The 5000-nt window shown below is 50.1% G+C and overlaps 1 protein-coding gene across 2 annotated transcripts in view; it reads left to right on the forward strand.

Annotated features, from left to right (window-relative positions):
- The window catches only part of vvl (ventral veins lacking), a 228691-nt gene that overhangs the window by 190695 nt on the left and 32996 nt on the right, over positions 1 to 5000 (forward strand). Inside the window, exon 3 of one of the 2 annotated variants that reach the window (XR_011514564.1) lies at positions 321 to 362. The exons of the other annotated variant lie outside the window; for it this stretch is intronic. The gene's annotated coding sequence lies outside the window, so the exon portion shown is untranslated. The remainder of the gene's footprint in view (positions 1 to 320; positions 363 to 5000) is intronic. 2 annotated transcript variants of the gene reach the window in all.

Consider the following 5000-nt stretch of genomic DNA (forward strand, 5'->3'; position numbering starts at 1 on the left):
GAAAACCGTCTGAAGACTGCCAACCGTGATTCAATAGCAAGAACAAAGCCGCAAATAAAACACGTCCTTGGGTGAGGATTGCAAGTTAAACGTCATCTTCTGCTGTCAACAAGAAGCATCTGAGCAGCGAAACCGCGGGGCATAGTTTTCTTCCAGTTTCAACCTGAACGCTGGCTTTCCTGAACAGGAATGTACTGAGGAACACATGTGTTACACTTAAAGGCCTGTATGGAACGCTGCCTCTTAAGTCCCCATGCATATATACTCCAAACACAAACCACCACCCCTTCCATTCTGAAGCATTTTTTTTTTCTTTTCAGTTGGATCTGAGGGTATACATCGTCGTCTTCTGTCGACCACCGGTAAGCAACTGACCCATACTTGCCCAATTCTTTTGCTTCGCTTCCCTTACAGGGCAACGCGGAAACGTCGGGTCCCCAGCCTCGCGAGTCGATCTAGCTAGATGAACGCCAGCAGAGCACGCCACGTACGTTGAAACCGTCCCTTTCCCCTTCCTTCCAACGCGCCTCGTACCGACGGCCTGCGATCCAACACGTTCCAGTGCGAAACCGCGAAAGCTCGCGTCCCACTTCGTCTCGCACATCGCACCGCACACACACGAGCGCGCGGTTCGCCCTTTGCGTGATCAGGAGAGGCGGGCGTGTGGGGCTCGAAATTAGGCTAAAGAGAGCGCCAGCGAGGGGGTGGCGGTGAGGCAGGACACGGGGGGGGGGGGGGGGGGGGCGTAAGGAAGTGAAGCCCAGCTCGTGATGACTGTACGTGCCCGTCCACGCTAACCACGCGGCGACCGCGCCAAGTCAGCGCTAACTGCATATCGATGACCTTTTCGCCGTAATTCCCAACCCGGCCGAGCGGAAAAGCGAGTCAGCGGGCGCTTGGCTTGGCGCGCTGGCTGGCCACGTTGCTGCCCTCGCTGCTGCCCTCGCTGCTGTTGTAGCTGTTGCTGCTTTCTTCGAAGGCAGGGTACTCTAATTTTGTGCTGCTTACATTTTTTTTTTCTTTTCTCGCGAGCCCGGTGGGAGCGCTCGTTCATGCGGCCGAATCAAGTGGTGCGATAAGTGCCCTAGGCCGCCGAGGCTGCAACACCTGAATCGACGTATACAGCTTATAGCGTATACTAAACAGCGGATGTGTCTAGGCCTCTGTGCGACTATACATGTATGTATAGCGCGTAGTTGCGAGCAGCTCTAACTTAATCGTTCTTAACTCCTCAGATTTACAATGACTATATTTGGGCTGACTGAGGCGCGCTTATAAGGGGCATGCAGCACATGCCGTCTACAGCGCGATAAGCCACAGACGATTCATAGGTGTGTATCATAATATTGAACATGCTCGGTTATAAATATATATATATATATATATATATATATATATATATATATATATATATATATATATATATATATATATATATATATATCCCCAATTACATGTATCAAGGAAATAGTCACGTGTATCTATTCCCCTTTCTCGTCAATGCCACAAGCCTGCAGAGCGCGACAACATAAAGCCTAGCCATGTTTTATATATAGGGGATCTGCGGCAAATAGGGGGCTGTACGCACATTTAGGATTCGGCGTGCGCGTTCATCACATTGGAGACGCTGAGCTGTTGTTGGGATTGCTTTCTCATTCTGAACGGCAGCGACACTGCGGGCTAACACAATCGCTCGGCATATTTACGAACCGTATGCAGTCTGGCAAACCTCACACATTATTGGTGCAGTCACTGCTACAATGTCATTGCCATTAATTCTAATGGGCAATGTTAAGTTAGGTAAACACCGGGTACCGGCTGCTAACGTAAAGGGCAGCGCCTGTCGCCCGAGGGAGCCATCCACTGTAAACATAGGGACCTGCAGTGTCTGGCCTTCATCAACAGAGCTATTAGATCCCAACCTTGCCGCCAGCGAGGTCCAGAGAACGCAGCGATCCAGTGACGGAAGAGACGGCCTTTAGACATTTGGGACACACTGTACACTAAGGAAGATGGCAGATATCTAAAGGCGCACATTGTTTTTCGTCCGCCATAACCCACTAGGGCGTTTCGCCGAGAATTCACGAAGATTACCACCGCGACATATTGCGATGACAATATTGTACGAAATCGCTGCAGGCTGCACCACTTCCAGTGACCTCAGCTTTCCATACTGGCAGCAGTGCCAGACAGAATAGTCTAGCGAGAGAAAGAAGCGTATCTTGTAGTGGACCGCGGCACCTGAGATATAGTACAGCTCACCAGATCGGGGGTTCCATGAATGGACGTTACGGTTCCACTCTGCCCTCGAGGCATCTTTTATTTCTATGCAAGAGTTCTTCTGGAAAGGTTGTACAAACGAGCGTGCCGCACAGGACTGTACAGCATAGTTGCGAATACCTATGAATTGTACGTTCTATAAGTGGCCTTGGATTGGACAAAACCTCGCTTATTTCCCAGGTATATATATTAGAAGAAAGCAACGTTCTTACATTCTAAACACAATGTCATTTCTGTCGTACAGTCTAAGCGGCTGGTGTCGGCAGCCTTTGTAGGAAACTGAATAGCGTTGAACAGACTGGTATATAGGCTAGTTCGTACTGCATAACTTCAGGTAAAGCACAAAAGAGCACGCAGGACGACATAAGGAGCGCCGTGTCTTCGTCTCCTTCTGCTGTCCTGCGTGATGTTGTACGCTTTACCTCAAGTCAAGCTGGGTATAGGAAGCTGGAAGATCCGAAACGCCATGTGTGCCAGTGTAGCCGAATGGTATCCTAGAACAACGTGCATGCATGCCTCCCAAAAGCGCTGTTATGGGAGAACATGCCAATTCTGGAGATTACTAGCAAACTGTATAGGAATATAGTGTAAAGCTGCTTAAAGAATCCGTTCGGGTACGAACATGCGACACGTTGCTCTTATGGACTGGCGCCACACCACGGCGTCCTAGACAGGGCTTCGCGTTCTTGGTTCCCTCTATGTGGGGGCACACAGTTTTCCATCTGCTGCGCGCGAAGAGCCGGAGAGAAACATTGAAGGTGGGAAGGGGGGGGGGGGGAGTGGGTGAAAGTGGGTTGTGTGGCATGGCGACGGCCCCGACGTGTACGGACCCCGTCATTACTAAAAGGCGCCCGTTTCTACCCCGTTACGGCGCGTGTACCGGGTCGGGTCGATCCATCATCATCAACGCGGCGGCAGCCTCGTTCGAAGACGCATCGAGGTTCTGCTCCGGAGCAGATACGGCGCGAACGTTGTTTTTCCTTGTTTCTGTTATGCTTCTTCGCCGTAGCAGACACTATCTCGCGTGTATTGGTGCGGAAAATGTGTACACTGCATGCTCGAGATGGATGGAACGCGAGTGAAAATGTGTGTGTGTGCGTAACGAGTCGTCATGATGGACTAATTAGTAACCAGTCGTCCTTCTTTGGGGGGCAGGAGGCGGTGGGGGGGAGGGGGGGTTGATGGAACTAAACTTGAAAGCAGTGAGAGCAAACCGAGGTGCTGTCAGTGAATGACGTGTTGCCGTCTGACGTAGAGTACTCTGTTACCCTGGTACACATTTATTCGCCTGAAACAGTACGTTTGAAAGTGCCGCTTGCCACCTGGTGCGCGACAGTAAGCCTGTGAGAGTCCACAGAGAGCACTCAATTTTGTTGTATATGTATAGCTACATATTTGTCTCCGAGCAGTGTTCTTGTCTGATGCGGTGTTCGCAGTACGAAAACATGTTATTCTATCTAAGACGCCTACTTTGCAATTCGTCGTACGCCCTAAATGCTTCAACTAAAAATGACAACCTGAGAAGGAACACTTGTTTTCCCAACTGCATCACAATCACTCTAACAAACGTTCAGAGAGAGAGAGAGAGAGAAGAGAGAAGACTGTAAAGACGGGAAGGTTAACCAGATTGCAGGTCCGGCTTGTTACCCTGCAATAGCGGAAGGGGCTATAGGGATGACGAGGAATACAGAGAGCAGCGAGAGCACAGTTTCGCGCACATTGAAAGTTTTCACCGAGTCCACACATGGTCGCTAAGACCTGTCGACTTGAAGGACTGCAACAACGCTGTCGTGGCTTTCTGTGCGATTGATGCGTACGGCCACGGTCCAAGGATCTTCATTTCCGAAAATGCTCTAGAGTCCAGCCGGTTCATAGCTGTATGGAGAAATTCACGCTTGACATCGTGCCGGGGACAGGGACACATGATGTGTTCAATCGTTTCTGTAGTTCCACAGCAGTCGCACACGGGCGTATTTCCTATTCCGATGTGGAAAGAGTAGGCCTTCGTAAATGCCACACCCAGGCACAGGCGGCACAACAATATCGCCTCAGAACGGGAAGCTTTTGATGGTACTTTTAGCTTCAGGGAGAGCTGTATGAAGATGACAATTCGGCAGGTTGGGAGAAGACCAATATTCGCAATGAAGCTTTTTGCACCATCGATTCTGGATAACGGGATCGGAACTGATCGGATCGGATCGAAATACATGGGCGGACCGGGCGGCTTCGTCAGCAAGGCTGGCCGTATGTCCCGATATGACCCATTTCCGAGGTCTCTCTTGCAGGCGATATTTTGTGGCACCACGCAGGGTAGCAAGTTCTGCCGCCGTTGATGTTGTGATATGTATCAGTTTGAATTTGATTGTAGCTATCGTAGCGGGAATGACAACGGCACCCGAACAGCTGATAGACGAGACCGAACCGCAGGTATAGGTGTGTTCAATCCCCGTACGCCTCATTAATTAATAGCAGTGTCATCTGCTTCAGTGCTATTTTCGGGCGATTGACCTTTTTCATTACACCCGGAATACTTAGGTGCACCTGAGGCGGTCATCACAAGGGGAATGAAGGCCTTGCTGCTGTTGTGTGTCCTTATGGAAAACAATTTGGATGGGTGATGTTAACTTCAGAAAACGTGAATGCGGGAAAGATGACGAATATGGCCACTGAGATAATGCGCAGTAACATACATTTGGATAGGATGATCTTTGGGTGGCACG

Source organism: Dermacentor albipictus, chromosome 5, assembly GCF_038994185.2.
Source record: "Dermacentor albipictus isolate Rhodes 1998 colony chromosome 5, USDA_Dalb.pri_finalv2, whole genome shotgun sequence".
Classification (NCBI taxonomy): Eukaryota; Metazoa; Arthropoda; class Arachnida; order Ixodida; family Ixodidae; genus Dermacentor; species Dermacentor albipictus.